Below are 19958 nucleotides of genomic sequence, written 5' to 3'. Positions count from 1 at the left end.
ACTAGTTGTAAATAGAGGTAGTCTTATAAATGGTTAAATGTTATAAAAGATAAGATAAATGTATGAAACAAAATCAAATTTTGGGATATTATCAAATTACCAAAATGTTCAAAATGCATTAGATGCCAATGAGGTTAAACTCAAATAGTGATATAGAATGATATAAATTTGAACTTGTTGCCAAAGGCTATACTCAAAAGGATTATAAAAAGATTTTCTCACTAGTTTTCAAGAATGACTCCTTAAGAATTACTATGACATTGGTGACTCATTATGATTTAGAGTTGCACCAAATGCATGTGAAAAAAACATTTTTCAAAGTTTATATGGATCAATCAGAAAGTTTTTCAATAGAAGGAAAATGGCATATTGTGTGTAAACTTTTCATAAGACTTAGACAAAGTGTACAAAAATCTTGATGTATAAAACATAGACAAGATGTAGGAAAAGGTCTTATAGTGTGTAGAATACTATTCATCGAGTGCAAACACTTGATTTGTTGTGTCAAACAACTTAGCAGAAAATTCTAATGTCGCACAACTTTGCATAAAACTCAGACATGGTCTCATTGTCTTTCATCATTAAGGTCTCAAATATTGTTGCTAGCATTTGAAGCTTAGATTGCATAACAATATTCCTTTCTTCCTATTTAGTTTTGAGAATGATCCAAACTTTCTTTGCAACGGTACACTTGGAGATATGCCTAAAATCTAATGGGTCAATTTCACTAAAAATTGCATCGTGGACCTTAGAATTTGCATTGCCTAAAACCTCTTCACTAAAAATCGCTCTCTTGGGTCTCGTACCCTTTTTCGTGATGGAACTTACAATGGTTCCTTGTCTTTCCATGGTTTCCTCCTGAATCAGAAATAACTAATTCCCTTCCTCCTCTCACGTCTACCCTATTATCATCATGATTGGGTAGTGGATTTTTTGCGCTAGACGAGTCATCCAATCTGACAACACCCATGTTAATGAGTTTTTCAACCAGTTTCTTGAAGGCAGTGCAATTCTCTATTGAATGCCCCGTAATTCCCGCATGGTAGTCACATTGTGCGTTCGTGTCATACCATTTGGGAAACGGAGGTTGTATGGGTTTTAAGTAGAAGGGGGACACCACGCGTGCATCAAATAAACTTCGGTATAACTCACTATATGACATCGGTATAGGTGTGAACTGAAGCCTTTCTGTATTTGTCTTTGTGTAAGATTCTTGCTTTAAAGGACTCTGATGTCTGGTGGTTTCTGTCTTTGGCCTGCCCACTGTGATTGGCTTTGAGTGGCGCCTGTTATACTTGCCTGCATTATCCCATTTATTTCCCTTATTCCTTGGGGCCTTTGTAGTATCTAGGTACTCCACCCTCGCCTGTTTTGTTTCAACTGGGTTATCAGGAGCAACAGGAAAATTGTTCCTCAAATTGGATCTTGGGTCCGTCAGGCAACTCACTGGTGTTGCTGTACTAGTGTGATATTGTTGAGATCTGATAATGAAGAGTGCCCCTTGTAGGCGCCCATCTGGCTGGACCTGGGCACTTGTCGAAGTACAATTTAAGAAATAAGCAAAATTTTCATTATCAACCCCCGAGTGGTCCATCGAGTCCTTTCTTTTTTCTCCAGCTAGCAATCGGTTTAACTAGCTCATCATGGTTCTCTGTAATTTTAGCATCTGATCTCTCATCTCCTGTTGAAATTCGGTCAATTGCTCCTGCATCTGTATCTACATTCGCTCTAATTTTTCCAACCTTTGTTTCATTTCTCTAGTCTTTTCTTTGATCCGTAAGGGTGTTTGGTTGGTTGGTTTTCCAAATTAGCTGAAATAAATTTACTCAATTAGACTCTTTCAATGGATTTATGCATGCGATGTCATGTAATGCAAATGTATGAAATGAATGCCTAAAGAGACGTTGATTCTGATTCAATTACGTTTAGAAAACTTTACTAGAAGGCAAATTTCTTTACATAAAACGGGTATATGTACGGCCTCTCCCTTATATTCCAAGAGACAACATCGATCTTTTTCTTCATCCGCATGTTTGGGATAATCTCGCCAATTTCCAATAGATGCCACTGCTAGCTCCTTTTCTTGATATTGGTCACGATCCATCATCTGCCCATCTTCATAAGGCTCGTCCGCTTCTTTAAGGGAGTTGGAACGTCGAAGGCTCTTAGACAACCGCCTTGAATCCTTAGGCCACGAAGCATGGTCACGAACTCTTCCATCGCTCTTCTTGTGTTTCTCAGAATATATTCAGGCAGACGTATTGTTTTCCATTTTATCAAGGAATTCGTATTCCATGACAAGATTTCTAATTTAGTAATTGGATTTGAATCAATATCTCTTTCCTAAGGTGCAAATGCAATGCAATCATAATCAAAACAAAATAAGATGGGTTAGTACAAAACAGAAGCAAACAAAGAAAACAAAAGTACCTAGTCAGGTGACTACTAGGGTTTTGGAGTGGCTCTACCTAGGATGGGTTCCTAAGGTCTTCTACATGCGGTTTGACTTTAAAGTCAAGGTACCCGAACTAGTAGATTCATCGATCTTCACCCATTATAGGCTCATACAGACCGAGTTCAGTTCAGGGGAATACATTTCCCTATGGCTGCACGGAGATGAAAATCTCACGAAGATATAGGTACGGATGTATTCTGAAAGTGATCCACTATCCTGCACGGAGGTGAAAACCTCACGAAGGAGTAGCTTCTCACTCCCACTTAAAAGGGTAAGACTAAGCAGTCCTTATGCAATATGATGCCAAGATATAAAATTTAATTTACAGTAATCATACAAACAAATACAAAGGGAGAAGCGAAATTTTTCAAATCAAATTTTCAACTTTCGACAATAAGACAGAAAGCAATCAATTTTACGGCCTAACTCTCTATCCTCTCCAGTGGAGTCGCCAAGCTATCGAAACCATTTTTTTTGAAAATAAAAATTTAGTTGTCGACAAAAAAAAATGGAGCCGCCACCGTTCTTTTATTGAGGTGTGATCGGATCACCTTGAAAATAATTTTAGGTCTGCGAATTTTGAGAAAATAAGTTTGGGAGTCGGTTACGCATGAGGAAGGGTTAGCACCCTCGTGACGCCCAAAATTAGTACCGAATTGATTGTTTAATGTCTTAGTGTTGAAATTTTGAAAAGATTTTAAAATATGATCTTTTTAACTTGAATAAATTGAATTGGATGATGAGACTCATTTATTTTAAAGAAATAAATTGTCACACTCAGTGAGTTAGAGTGCAACATTTTAAGTCCTCAAAATTAAGTTTATCTTTTGACTTTTAAAAAACCGTGCATGTTGAGAAGGATATTTGGTTATTTGGGTCAAATGAAAAATCAAAACCCAGTAAGTTAGGGTTCAATTTCCCGAAATTCCTAAATACCGCATACTACCTTTATTTTTAGAAGAATCCTCGTCTCGAGAAAACAACATGTCATATCCAATGCGTTATTACACGACATATCGAATTCCCGAGAATGAGTTTTTTTATTTATGTGTTTTGATTAAAGAATATCTTCGATTATTTGGATTCGACAAAGAAAATTGGAACCCAATGCGTTAGGGTTCAATTTTCTCGAAGATTTCAAATGTCGAGTATTTGCGTTATTTACGGATAAAACGATTTTAATGCTCGAATAAAATGTAGTCATTTTAATAAAACACAATAAGATGACAATATGTATCGTGAAAGAAAAATTCATAAGCTAAGTGTAAACTAATGAACAACAAAGAATCGATAAAATACATATAAACAATACTACCTACATAAGGGCAACCATCTTATATTACATATTATGCTAACATTCAAAGGCTAATGAATATAAAATCAATCAAAGCACAAAACAAATTAACACACATGAAATTGTACAAGTTTTAAAATAACTTAAGAAATATAAAAGAAGGAAATTATAAATAAAATAAATTTCAAATAAATAATATATACATATATGAAATTTTGAAATAAATAAAAAATACAATTAAAAAGAAACAAATACTTCATAAAATAATGGTATCCCAATAAATTTAAAAATAAGTATTATATCAAAATACATAAAGTTATATACATATATTAATTTAGATAAGTAATATATGAGAAAAAAAATATAAATAACATACGTATAGACTAATAATAGTAATAAATTAATTAATAAATTAATAAAAAACAAATGTAAAAAAAAGGGTTAAATCGCAATTAGATCTAAATTAACAAGCGATTAATAGAATTAAAACAAAGTGGGGGACTAAATTGCAACGCGCGGATTATATGGGGAGGTCGAGTGGGAAATATCCCGCTTCCCAAAACGCAGCGCAGTAACATGGGTCAAAATAAAACAAAAATCAAATTAAAGGGTGAAAATTAAGAAAGCAAAGAATCGATTTGGACACGCCACAATAGGGAAAGGACCATTTACGCAAATTTCCCAACAGAGGCCAAAACGTGCGGATCCTTCCCCGGGTCGGGTCACTGGGCGGGTCTACACCTTATACGGCGTCGTTTCAACTTTTATGATTCCTTGTTAAAACGGCGTCGTATCAATGCACCATTTAAACCAAGTTTCTGTTAAAAAAAAACATTTGCATAAACAAAATAAAAAACCTAAACTCTCTGCTAGGGTTTTAACCCTAGCTTTCGCACCGCTCGGGACTCTTTCAGTCCTCGCCCCATTGTCCTCGCTCGAGCTCCGATCACAACGAAGAGAACGAGGACCTAATCGGCGTCGAGAAGGTAAATCCCTCCATTCCCTTCTCTTTTATTTATTATTAAAAATAATATTTATGAAACAAAGATAAAAACCGAAAGAAAAAAGAACTCGAAAAATAAATCACCTTTAGAAACTGTTTTTCTATTGCTTTTCAAAATTTTTCTTTCATACAATATTTGTGTGTGTAACCTTACAAGAATGAATCAATCGGCTTTTTATATTGCCGAATATTACAAAAATGGTTTTATCCTTTTCTCCTGTTTTCTATTATTTCTTCCGTTTTTTTATATGCTGGCCTATTGTTGTTGTTGTTTTGCTGTGTTGTTTTCGTCTTCTTTGCAGGTACGGAGGCCAGCTGGTGTACGGAGGTGGTGGATGTGGCGTGTACGGAGGTGTGGTACGCGGCGGTGGTGCACGTGCGAGGGCAGAGCCTGTGTTTGATTGCGGCGCGATAGCTTGTTAGGGTTTTCTGTTAACTGTCTTTAGGTGCTCGACCATTGGGCCATTAGGTTTAGGTTAGTGGGCTAGGTGCACTGTGATACTATGTAGCCTAACGAAACAGACTATCTTCGTATGTTACGGATCTAGGAATGTTGTAAGCACGTTCCTGCAACAAGAAAACAGCAAGGAATTAAAGAAATAATCATGGTAAAATATGGGTAAAAAAAGAACGAAAATGGAAGGAAAATGAAGTTGTTGGCGTTTAAAACAAAAAGAAATTCAATCGGTGAATTCAACGCTTCATGAAACGGCCAAGGCAAAGAACTTGAGTGTTCAACAATGGCAAAAGTAATCGTTGGAATAGAATAACGTTAAACTCGAAAGAACATGCACAATCTCTCGAGCAAACTCGAATCGAACTGCTCAACGTCAAAAGGACTTGGACCCTCTAGATAGCGATCTAGGAACCCAAGTATCAAGAAAATTTGACACAACAAACTAAGTCTGAAATGCCAAGGAAAGTTCAATGAAGAACCGAAATTGAGAGAAATTCTCAAATGTAATTGTTTTCATAAATCATCTAACTGAATACATCATTTTAATATGTATTTATAAGTATAAAGAGGGTGTTGAATGGAAATTGTGGTCGTAATCAAAAGGGTTTAAATTAAGAAGTTATAACTTCTTTTGGCGTCATTTAATAGCGACCATACATTTAAATTTCAAACGACAACCTCCCTTGTTCTTATCCTTGTATATTCGCTACACATGCACACACACACTCTTGTGCACAAGCGGTCATGTGCTCCTCACATGTTTGGACGCCACATGGGCTGCCACAAATTCATAGGACACTTGCCCTTACATAGGACACGTTTACCGCTTCGGACTCGTCACCGGAGTTGAGCCGGTGGAGCCGAGTTTGAGCTAGCTAGAAATGTATTGAAATGAAATGAGTGGAAACAATCTTTCGTAACTATTTCGAAATGAGATGAGCTGCATGAACATATTTGAGCTTCAACCGAGCTAGAAATGAGATCTTAAGTCATGTCCATTACGTTTCCTTATGGTAAACAAAACAAACATGCATTAAAGTAATGCAAACTTATTGAAAACTTATTAACAAGTCAGTAAATATAATGCAAACACACTTATATACTCAATGGAACTAATGCAAATGTTACACTTCAAGATGTAACACATTATAGAGCTTAGTTTCTACACTAATACAAGTCATAAACACTTGCAATCTTATTCATTAAAACACAAACAACATCAAATCAATACCAAAACATACTTAACTTAATATGTACCTATTTAAACACACATAATACATAGTAGAACCTAAATACGTCACATATCAGCATGCAACATGTTATAAAGCCTATGTTCTAAGGCATGAACATGATCGAATAAATCTGGAATCGTAGCACAAGTAAGGAATAAGGCTTCCCTTAATTTCTTTGCCTTAGATAGAGTAATAGGTCCTAATGGTAAGACCTCCGGAACAGTTTGCTTTGTTGGTGTGAGCGTGCGCACATCATCCCCCCTTTTGGAAAATGATTTGTCCTCAAATCTGTAGAATCATCATAAGGGGTTAAATCAGAAACATTAAATGTGCCTCTCACATTGTATTCTCCCGGTAAGTCTAACTTGTAGGCGTTGTCATTCACTTTCTCCAACACCTGAAAAGGACCATCACCATGCGGTAACAGCTTGGACCGCCTCTGGGCTGGAAATCGTTCCTTTCGGAAATAAACCCAAACCCAATCTCCCACATCGAAGATGACTCGCTTTCTGCCCTTGTTTGCTTGCTTTGTATACTGTTGAGTCCTTCGTTCGAGGTTCTCCTTAACCTGTTGATGCAATTTCTTCACGTATTCTGCTTTTGCTTTACCGTCCCTGTTCATCACCTGTTCCTGCGGCAAAGGCAACATATCTAGAGGCGTAATAGGATTAAAGCCATAAACAACCTCAAAAGGTGACATCTTAGTAGCAGAATGTACAGCATGGTTATAAGTGAATTCAACGTGTGGCAAACAATCTTCCCAAGTTTTGATGTTCTTTTTAATGATGGAACGAAGTAAAGTAGATAAAACTCTGTTAACAACCTCAGTTTGCCCATCAGTCTGGGGATGACAAGTAGTAGAAAACATAAGTTTCGTACCTAGTTTGCTCCAAAGAGTCCTCCAGAAATGACTCAAAAACTTCACATCCCTGTCAGAAACAATCGACCTAGGAATACCATGTAATCGTACAACATCTTTAAAGAACAAGTTAGCCACATTAACAGCATCATCAGTCTTATGGCATGAAATGAAATGTGCCATCTTCGAGAACCTATCAACCACAACAAATATACTATCCCGACCTGTTCTAGTTCGAGGTAATCCTAAAATAAAGTCCATTGAAATAGCAGTCCAAGGGAATTCAGGAATAGGTAAAGGTAAGTACATACCATGTGGTGAAACCTTCGATTTTGCTTTCTTACATGTCACACAACGTTCACAATAGCGTTCAACGTCCCGGCGCATCTTAGGCCAGAAAAGATGCTCTTTTAAGGTGTGTAACGTTTTAGTGACCCCAAAATGACCCATCAATCCACCTTCATGTGCTTCACGGATCAGTATATCACGCATTGAACCTTGTGGAATGCATATCCTGTTTTCTTTAAAAAGATATCCATCATGCCTGTAGAATTTTCCATCTGCACCTTTCTCACAAGCATTATACTTATCGCAAAAATCATGATCATCAGAGTATAACTCTCGAATATATACAAATCCAATCAAATGTGAATCAAGATAACTCAATAGTACATATCTGCGTGATAATGCATCAGCAACGACATTATCCTTCCCTTTTTTGTATCGAATGACATAAGGAAAAGATTCTAAGAATTCAACCCATTTTGCATGTCGTTTGTTCAATTTATGCTGACCTGTGATATATCGTAAAGCCTCGTGGTCAGTGTGGATCACAAACTCCTTAGGCAACAAGTAATGCTGCCATGTCTCCAATGCCCGAATCAGTGCATACATCTCTTTATCATAAACCGGATAATTCAATGTTGCTCCACCGGTTTCTCGCTAAAATATGCAACGGCCTCTTTTCCTCAGATTAGAATCTGCGCCTATACCAACTCCGAAGCATCACATTCAATTTCAAAAGTTTTATCAAAGTCAGGTAAGGCTAACACTGGTGCTTTTGTCAAATAATCCTTAATTTTTAGAAAGGCATCTTCTTGTTCTTTTCCCCACAAGAAGCTAAAATTCTTCTTAATAATTCCGGTTAAGGGTGCGGTAATAGAACTGAAGTTAGGAACAAATCGTCGATAAAAACTAGCTAAACCATGAAATGATCTAACCTGAGTAATCGATGTCGGTCGTGGCCATTCCTGAATTGCCTTTATTTTCTCATGATCAACTTCAACACCCTGTGCACTCACAATGTAACCAAGAAATATAAGTCTGTCAGTACAAAACACACATTTCTCTACGTTACCATACAATCTTTCTTCTCTCAAAGTCTGCAATACAGCTCTCAGATGTTCTACGTGATCCTGCAAAGTCTTGCTATTAAAATGTCATCAAAGTACACAACACAAAACTTTCCAATAAAAGATCGCAGAACATGATTCATTAGTCGCATAAAAGTACTAGGTACAATTCTTAAACCAAAAGGCATCACTAACCATTCATACAAACCTAGCTTTGTTTTGAAGGCTGTCTTCCATTCGTCGCCTTCTCGCATGCGAATTTGATGATATCCACTCTTCAAGTCAATTTTGGAGAAGATGACGGCTCCGCGAAGCTCGTCCAACATGTCATCAAGTCTAGGAATAGGATGACGATACTTAATTGTAATTTGATTCACACTCTACAATCTACGCACATCCTCCAAGACCCATCTTTCTTGGTACTAACAACACCGAACAGACATGGACTCGGACTTTCTCGAATATAACCCTTGTCCATCAATTACGCAACTTGCCTTTGAAGCTCTTTCGTCTCTTCGTGGTTAGTACGATAAGTCGGTCGATTTGGAATGGTAGTACCTGGAATGAAATCAATCTGGTGCTCAATGCCACGAAGAGGTGGTAATCCCTTCGGTGTTTCTTTCGAAACACATCCTCAAACTCTTGCAAAGGGACACAATCGATGCAGCAAATCGCCAGGAACTCACCAATAAACAATGATCTTTAAACATTAAAATAAACAAGGATTGGTGAGAGGAAAGACATTTCCTGATTTCTCGACTGCTTGCATATACGCTCATCTTTTTCTTCTCTTTTGCAACTTCCTTACTCTTTTTCAAGCTTGTTTGATCTTCAATTACTTGACTCGGTGTCAAAGGAGCCAAAGTAATCTTCTTACCTGCATGCATAAAAGAGTATCGATTTGTAAAACCATCATGCATTGCCCTCTTGTCATACTGCCAAGGGCGCCCCAAAAGAAGGTGAGTAGCATCCATCGACACAACATCACAAAGGACCTCGTCCTTGTAGTTTCCAATTGAAAACGGTACAACCACTTATTTCGTCACTTTAAGTTCTCCACCGTTATTCAACCACTGCAACTTGTACAGATTCGGATGCTTTGTCGTCTTAAGACCTAATCTGTCAACCATCACTGAACTACCAATATTAGTACAACTACCGCTATCAATAATCACAACACATACCTTATCTTGAACCTTGCATCGTGTGTGAAATATAGTCTCACGTTGTTGCTCGTCTTGCACCTGTTACACATTCAAACTATGTTTGACAACTATGATCTCCATAACTTGACCAGATTCAGCAATTTCTAGGTCATTCTTTTCATCTTCTTTAGTCGGGAGTTCATGTACATCTTCCTCAGAATCTGACTCGATCTCTCCATCTTCTCGCATCAACATAACCCTCCGATTAGGACACTGGCTAGCAACATGTCCTCTACCAAGGCACTTAATGCACTGAAAATCTCTTGATCGTTTTGGTGCCACCATTGGTTGTTTGCCACGTCCATTATCAGCAATGGGAGGCTTTGGTTTGCTGGATTCGCCTGGCTCTCGAATCCGTAGTGGCGGTTGTGGTGCTTGTTTCCTGGCATTGTTAGGGGTATATAAAGGATTCGAAAAAGATTTAAATGGAGTATTACCTCGAGTAGAAGCTTTTCTACGTTGTTGTCGCTCAATTTTGATCGCCATATGCACCATGTCATCCAACTCAACATAATGTTGCATTTCAACAATGTTTTCTATTTTAGAATTTAAACCTGCCAAAAACCGAGCCATAGTCGCCTCACGGTCCTCAACTATGTTTGCACGTATCATGGACATCTCCATCTCCTTGAAATAGTCCTCAACGCTCCTGTTGCCCTGTTTCAAGGTTTGTAATTTCTGAAATAAATCTCGATGATAGTGAGAAGGAACAAATCGTATCCACATGATACGCTTCATATCTTCCCATGTTCTCACTAGACCTTCACCTGTACGTCGTCGACTAATCAGTAATTGGTCCCACCATACTAGTGCATAGTCAACAAACTCCATAGCTGCTAGTCGAACTTTTTTCTATTCTGAGTAGTTATAACACTCAAAAACGTGTTCAACCTTGCTTTCCCATGTCGATAAGCATCGGATCGAACGTCCCGAAAAGAAGGCGGGGCAACTTTAATGTTAGAAATATTATCGCCAATCGTAAGCGTCACGGTCGTTGATTCACCCTTGGTGAATGTTCAATGTCATTTTCATCATTATGTTCATTATGGACAGATTGTGAACCACCCCCTTCAATCTTATCCAAACGAAAGTGTATAGGCTCTAATGCATTTTCTAATAGACGTTGCAAGGTGCGAGTAATAGCTTGCATTTGCAAATCTGGTGATTGATCTCCACCACGACTACGATTTTCTGTTCCTGTCATCTAAAGCAACACACAAGAATACAGGTAATAAGTTAAGTAAAACAAAAGTAAAAGTCCTCACAGCACACTCTCAAAACCTCTCAGTTTTCACTCCAAAGAACTGTGCACTCTAAAATAGCACTCAGCGCTCGTGTTTCACTCGAGAGAATGCGTGAATGACTCTTTTTGTCTCCCCTTTTGTTCTCACAACGCTCAATGCCTTTTTCCCTCACAATTTCTCATTTTTTTAGTTCTTTAAAGGACTAATCCAACATTTCAGAACCTGTTATAATTGTGTTGGCTATAGGGAAAACACACGGTTAGAGAGAAAAAATTAAATAAACAAAGGGAAAGGATAAGAAAAGAGTAAAATGATAAGAAAATAAAATAAACAAGGGGAAAGGATGGAATTTAAATAATTTAGTTTCTTACTGCAAAGAAGTGCTTTACAACGTTCCTAGTACCGAACAAATAAGAATAGTTCATTTCGGTTGATATCCAAGCACTTCGCAATTACAGAGTACAAAACTAAACATTATTCAACATTTCAACATAACAAAACACACTTTTTCTTTTCTAAACTTGATGAATTTCAATTCCTCCTTTATTTTTTTTGAATCTGTTTTTTCTTTCTCTTTTTGTTATTTTTTTTTGAATTTTCGAAACCGATATATATATATATATTTGTTTTGAATTTCAAATTTTCTTGTTGGAAAAGAAAAGTACAATAATTCCAACCCTATGCTCTGATACCAGATGATACGATGTAGCCTAACGAAATGACTATCTTCAGATAAGTTACGGATCTAGGAATGTTGTAAGCACATTCTCGCAACAAGAAAACAACAAGGAATTAAAGAAATAATCATGGTAAAATATGGGTAAAAAAAGAACGAAAATGGAAGGAAAATGAAGTTGTTGGCGTTTAAAACAAAAAGAAATTCAATCGGTGAAGTCGAACGCTTCATGAAACGGCCAAGGCAAAGAACTTGAGTGTTCAACAATGGCAAAAGTAATCGTTGGAATAGAATAACGTTAAACTCGAAAGAACATGCACAATCTCTCGAGCAAACCCGAATCGAACTGCTCAACGTCAAAAGGACTTGGACCCTCTAGATAGCGATCTAGGAACCCAAGTATCAAGAAAATTTGACACAACAAACTAAGTCTGAAATGCCAAGGAAAGTTCAATGAAGAACCAAATTGAGAGAAATTCTCAAACGTAATTGTTTTCATAAATCATCTAACCTGAATACATCATTTTAATATGTATTTATAAGTACAAAAGAGGGTGTTGAATGAAAATTGTGGTCAGTAATCAAAAGGGTTTAAATTAAGAAGTTATAACTCCTTTTGGCGTCATTTTAATAGCAGCCATACATTTAAATTTCAAACGACAACCTCTCTTGTTCTTATCCTTGTATATTCGGCTACACATGCACACACACACTCTTGTGCACAAGCGGTCATGTGCTCCTCACATGTTTGGACGCCACATGGGCTGCCACAAATGCATAGGGCACTTGCCCTTACATAGGACACGTTTCAGCTGCTTCTGGACTCGTCAGCTGGAGTTGAGCTGGTGGAGCTGAGTTTGAACTAGCTAGAAATGTACTGAGCTGAAATGAGCTGGAAACAATCTTTCAGAACTATTTCGAGCTGAGATGAGCTGCATGCACATATTTGAGCTTCAACCGAGCTAGAAATGAGATCTTAAGCTGCTGTCCATTACGTTTCCTTATGGTAAACAAAACAAACATGCATTAAAGTAATGCAAAGTTATTGAAAACTTATTAACAAGCTGTAAATATAATGCAAACACACTTATATACTCAATGGAACTAATGCAAATGTTACACTTCAGTATGTAACACATTATAGAGCTTAGTTTCTACACTAATACAAGCTGTAAACACTTGCAATCTTATTCATTAAAACACAAACAACATCAAATCAATACCAAACATACTTAACTTAATATGTACCTATTTAAACACACATAATACATAGTAGAACCTAAATACGTCACATATCAGCATGCAACATGTTATAAAGCCTATGTTCTAAGGCATGAACATGATCGAATAAATCTGGAATCGTAGCACAAGTAAGGAACAAGGCTTCTCTGAATTTCTTTGCCTTAGATAGAGTAATAGGTCCTAATGGTAAGACCTCCGGATCAGTTTGCTTTGTTGGTGTGAGCGTGCGCACATCACACTAGGCCTCTGTTTAGTGGGTTTTGGGTATGTAATTTTGGGTTTTTAAATTGGGTCAATGTAATGGACATTTGGAGTTTGGTTTTTCTGTTTTCTATTGGTTTTATTTATTTATGCTTTTGGGCCCGGGCAAATTGTGCCTATTACATGTATGAAACTTAAAGCTTGGTGTCTTAAGTAACTTTATGTTAGGCTAAATTGAGTGATTTTGGCACATTTTAGATCCACACGACTAGCACACGGGCGTCCGAGGCCATTTCAAAGGGTACACGGCCTGGCACACAGGGGTGTGGCTTGGCCGTGTGACCCAAGTCAGTGATTTACACTGGCACGGGCACGGGCTAGGACACAGCCATGTATCCCTACTTCAAATGCCTACACGGCCATGTGAACCCTGTAGTAAAAATTTTTACAAATTCTTCTCTAACTTTTCAAATGATTTCTATTAGTCCCAAAATGTTTTTAAGGGAACTTTAAAGCTCGATTTAGGGACAATTCACATTTTAATGATTGAATTAGAATATGCTTATGATTACTTATGAATTGGTTGTTAAATGCTTTGTTTGGTTGGTAATATTTCGTAACCTTACTCTGACAACGGACACGGGTTTGGGGTGTTATAGATATCAAGGAAAAAATCTATACGGGTCAACCTAAAGGTTTCTCATTTGAAGGAAAATGTAATCTAGTTTGTAAATTTCAAAAGTCAATATATGAATTTAAACAAGTTTCACAATAATGATACATCAAATTTAATGATACCTAAGGAAAAGATTTGTGCACACTGCTAGCCAGTGAATTCTCAACTTGTTGAGAGTCAATATAAACGGTTAAGAAAAGGGTGTGTTCTTGATTTGGTGGAACTCGTTACAATTAGAAATGTTTGATCTTTTAAGTTTTAAAATTATAAATTTAATCAATTGGGCTGGACATTTTATTTGAAAATTAGAATTGAATTTCTATTGGGTTTCAATATATATTTAATTTACACTATTATTTAAACTCTTCACTAAGTTGGTGGCACAAGTTAATTGGACACTAACTCAATTGAAAAATTACTAAATTACTCTTATATATTTGAAATAAGTTATATTTTTACAGGTACTTTTATCTTTTAACATTTTTAATAAAACTAGTATAAAATTTGCATATGTTGATATTTAAACATGTCATCAACATACATAAAACCTAAACTTTACCTCTACAACCAATGATTCATTTTAATTTTTTGGTGCATTTTAATAGTATTACACAAAAGGTTTCACCAGCACATAATTGCATATTTTATTTTGTATATATTGTATATGTGGTATTATTATTAGTTTCAAACGATACGATTTTATTTATTTATTATATGCTATTTTTAAATGTATACTTGTGTTCTAAATATGTTGTTTCCACACACATACATGTGTGGTGAAATTTCTAGTATTTATTAAATAAATATTAGATTGTTTAAATTTTAATTTGGTTAATTAATCGCTTTTCTAATCGATAACTGAAATTTCAAAAATGTTTTAATTAATCTCTGCTAAACTAGGTCTGCCAAATTAGTTTTAGTGATTGACAAATTAATCAAATTAATTCAATTTTAACCAAATTTAAGATTAAAAAATTAGCATGCCACTAGGCAAGAAATGTGATATCAAAGTTCCGTTAAGCCAAGGACTAACTTGTCTGACAATTACATTAAGAAAATTTCCCTTAAATACCACATTGTAAGGTAGGATATACATACTAATCCTTTTTTAAAAGAATAATAGAATATCTTTTGATTAAACTATTGAAACCGAAGACAGTCCATAAAATTGGGCTAAGAAGGTTAAGCATGCCCAACTGCTTTCAATCACTTACTAAAAAAACAAAATTGAAGTCATAGTTACTTGGAATGAGTAAAAGCATGAGAGAGCTTCGCTTTAAAAACAAAAATCATTGTAGGTAAAATATTTATTTTCCTTTTACGATTTCAATTTAGAGTTCGTAATTATTTCTTTTAATAATACCATTTTTAAGATTTAAATTTATACTCTCTTTTAAAAATACAATATGTATTACCAATCAGTATTTTATCTCTATTTTTCATGCACTTAAATGTAATTTTTTTACTCTTAACTTTTTTTTGGGCCTTTTATTTCCATTCATGCTAAAGCAACCATTTTAATTACTAGGACAGTTTTGTTTGTCTTAAAACTATGTGAAAGCCCAACCAATCAACACTTAATACAGAGGTTTTCTGTCTTTGCTCCAGGATTAGGTAAGGGAAAGCTAAGTTATGGTACAAATAATTGTCTGATCTTGTGACTGTAGAGGAACATATATGTATGTATACATAGGGTTTGCTTTACACTAAGTAAGAAAGGCACTATGGGTCACGAGCGACTGTTGAGGAACATCATCTATCAAAAGTAATGGCTAGCTTTTGTAATTTTGTGCAACATGCATCTTCCTTAGAACCAGCCATCACATGCCTCGTTTGTTATTTTCCGGGAATTGCCAAAAAATGTTATGTTACTTAAATGAGAGAAAAGGGAATTTCTCCATGACCAAGACCTTTCATGATTCACCTACACTAGCTAATATACATATAGTTTGATTGATTTGAGATCACTTAATTTGTAGGAATGTGATGTATTGTTCCTTTGCTTTTCTTCGGTTTAACTCTTTCACGGTACTTTTGTTTTCTTTTACATCTTTTATCAATGTTAAAGTTGGAGAAAGGTATTTTAAAGGGTGTCGAATCCTCTTAAAATAATAAATAAATGAAAACATAGGGAGTAGGGTCGATCTCATAGAGACTTGTATATTTAAAATTGTCATATTGACTTAACTAGGTTGCACGCCAGGCAATTATCATTAGACTTGTTCATGGGTCAGGCTACCAGCCTAGGTCCGAAGGCCCGCTCAAAATTTGGGAGGGTTAAGGCAAAAATATTAGGCTCGAAAAATGGGTTTGGGTATAAAAATTAGATCCGTCTAAAATATGGGTTGGGCTTGGGCGTGAAGATTCAAGGCCCGAACCCGGCCCATCCCGGCCCGTTTTAAATTTATAATACTTTATATTATGTTATTTTTATATATTATTTAATTTAGAACACATTAGAAAAATAAACCTATACTACTTTAATGTAAACATTAAAATAATGTATGACTATATAAAAAAATTCAATAACTAAAAATGTATAAAATAATTAAATATTAAAATAAAATAAAACAAATAATTTAAAATTTTTAAAAATAATATGGGTGGGCCTAAAATGGGCTTGGGTTAGTCTTTTGCAAATATGGGCGGGTTTGGACAAAATTCTAGGTTAGGCCCAGATTTCGAGCCGGCCTGGGCTTGGGCAAGCACAAAGAATGTTAATATCATACTTAGACCCGACCCAACCCAACCCATGAGCACCTCTAGCTTTCGTGCCCAGGACCAGAGGCGAAGCTAGGGGGCTGGCAGGGGCCCCAGCCCCCCTAAAATGTAAAATTACTATTTAGGCCCTTAAAATTTTTTAAAAATTTTAAATTAGTAAAGGTGAAATTGCACTTTGGCCCCCCTAAAATTATAAAAATTCGATTTAATCTTTTACAAATTGTAAAGATACAGACTATAAAAAATTAAAATTTCATCCGCCCCTAAAAATTGTTTTGGCTCTGCTCCTGTCCATGAGGTATGATGATCTATGAAAAAATAAAAAGGGGAATTTAAATATGATAAAAGTAAAATTAATAGAGATAATTGAAATTAAAATAATAGTAAAAATAAACAGAACAAAATAAATTGAATAAACTGGTATGATGAATGTCAAAACCTTTTTTTTGAAATCGACTTTTTATTTAAGAACAAATGAAGATGTAGTCGCCACCAATCACTTTTAGGAGGTGTGATCGTGTTACCTCGTAATTTAATTATTTTAATAAGAGGTTTGATTTATTAAAACAATTTTTTTTGGTCTACAAAAATCCAGAAAGTGGGTTCAGGAGTCGGTTATGCAGGAGGAAGGATTAGCACCCTTGTTACGCCCAAAATTGGTATCTAATTGATTACTTAATGTCTTTAGTGTCGAAAATTGAAAATTTGAAGAGATTTTAGAACGCGACCCCACTTTGCATAACGTTATTATTTAAACCACTTAAATAAATCAAAACATATTTAAAAGACTCTCTTATCTCGAGATAACAAAATGTCAGATCCTGTAAGTTAAGGCACGACATCTCGAATCCTCGAAAATAAGCTTATTCTTTATTTTAATTACTATTTAAATCTCATGTGTTTAAATTTTAAGAGGAATGTTCGGTTATCTTGGTTCAAAGAGAAAGTCGAACCCCATAAATTAGGGCACGACCTTTTGAATCTCCAAATACGAAACATTGTCTTAATTTTAAAATTTTCTTTTTATGCATCGAGCAAAAATTAACGTAATACTTAAAATGGTATATATTTAATTTATTCGAATATGGTATAAAAACGGACAAATATGTTTAAATGTAACACTTTGTACAAATATTAGCACAATATAAGATAACGGGTAAAAAAATGACGTAACAAGTGGATAAATCAATAAAACGAAAATACTATGCTAGTGAATAATGATAATACACTATAATGATGATAAAATAAATAAATAAAAATAACAATTTAATAATAATAATAGCAATAATTATACTAGTAACCATCATAGTATTAACATAAAAATAATAATAATAGTAGTAATAATAACAATAATAAAAACGAATGACGCGTAATAAGATGGCAATTCAAACATTATGAAAATAAAATAAGGGCAAAGAAATAATAAATGAATAAATAAAATAATAAAAATAAAAAGTTGAAATTAAATAAATAAAGGATTCAATTGGAATTAAAATGAAATTAAGGGCATAAATTGTAAAAATAAGTAAATAGATAAATACGTAAATAAATAAAATGAGAATTATAAAAGATTGAAATTAAATAAACCGAGGGCTAAATTGGAATTAGAATGAAATTAAAAGTATAACTGTAAATAAAATAAGTAAATAAAATACTAAAATAAAACTGAAAAATATTAAAAATAAAAAAATAAAAAAGGACTAAATGGTCAAAGGAACGAAATAAAAAAACTTTAATGGATAAATTTTAAAAAGAAAAAGGCTGGAATTATGACCAAAATAAAAAATGATTCCCTGTCCCAAAATGTGTCGTTACTTAAGGGACTAAATTGAAATAAAATCAAAATCATAGGGTAGAAATTAAAAATAAAAAGGATTGGATTAAAAAATAATAACAAGTGGAAGGACCAATGCGCAAATATCCCCTCTAAGCGAAAACACGCGGATCCTAGGGAATAGATTGGGTCGGGCCGTGGGTCACGTCAAAACGACGTCATTTTGGGGCTATTGAAGCCAGCCCTAAACGACGTCGTTTAGGGGTGTCTATAAAAATCAAAACTTTTTTGAAAATAAGGCCATTTTGTCAAATTTTTATTTTTTAAAAAAAATATCAAAAACCCTTTGTTTTTATTTTATTTAAAAAAAACAAAAGAAAAAGGATAAGGGGGTTTCGGTCTCTTGGGCGTCCCTCTCATGCCTTCCCCTCCGACAGAGCCCCAGCAAATCCAGAGGGAATCAAGGGCTCCTCCACGTTGGAGATGGGTCGTTTCTCCTTGAAGGCGGCGAATCTGCCCACCCACAGCGACGACGCAACAAGAGCGGGAAATTTTTTTTTGTTGTATTTTTTTATATTTTTAGAAAATAAACAACGAATAGAACGGATACCTTTTGAATCTTTTTGTATTGTTTTTTGATTGCTCTCCGTGTGTAAAAAAATACATGGTAGCTGTTATGGCTTTTATAACCGATTTACAACATTGTATGTTACTATTGTTTTGTATTTCTCTACTGTTTCTACTGCTTTGCGTGTTTGTGTTCGTTGTCTTTTTTTTTTGTAGGTGTCCCTGGAGAGTCAACAGAGGTGGTGGCAGAGGGGGTGTCAGACAGCACGCATGCTGATGTGGCGAGGCTACGGCGCGAAAAGGGGCTAAGCTTTCTGATTTTTTAAGGTTTTAGGCTTTTAGGGTTTTCGTATTTGGGCTATTTGGGTTTGATATATTTTTTGTAAATGGACAGGACTTTTTTATTTATTTATTTTTAGTTCTGTTTATTTTTTTGTTTTATTGTTTGTAATCTGGGCCCGGGCAAAAATGACCTATTACAATAAAGTTCTAGGTTCAAGCTAGATTTTTGTTACGATTTCTCATTCAATTGATAAGCCAACTATAGTGATTGAAGATACCTCAAACCACCAATCTTTCCATGTATAAATTAATTGAGGGAACACCCAACAATTAACCCTTATCGACCAAATAACCATGAAATACACATCCATGATTTAGCTCTTTATTAGCCTTGCGAACTAGAATGATCCAATTTGAACCAACAGCCTCAATCACGCAGGTTGTTTAGATCCAATTGCTATTTTCCTTGACGGATCCAACTAATTATTTAATTGGACATGCTAATATATTCTTCAGTATATTTAATATGACAAACGATTGATTTGATACTTCCAACTATACGCCTATCAACACTGAATTAACGAACTTTTTTTTTACTTAGTGTTAATACAACTTTGTGAGACGATGGTGTCTATTTCCTAAACAAAAATAATAACAAATACAAAAATGAACAATTTTAAATGAAATTTCAAATCTCACAGCTTTCTCTCGAATTGTC

The sequence above is a fragment of the Gossypium raimondii genome, chromosome 12, assembly GCF_025698545.1.
Source record: "Gossypium raimondii isolate GPD5lz chromosome 12, ASM2569854v1, whole genome shotgun sequence".
NCBI lineage: Eukaryota > Viridiplantae > Streptophyta > Magnoliopsida > Malvales > Malvaceae > Gossypium > Gossypium raimondii.
The sequence above is the reverse complement of the archived record's forward strand: the minus strand, read 5'-3'. Positions refer to the sequence as shown.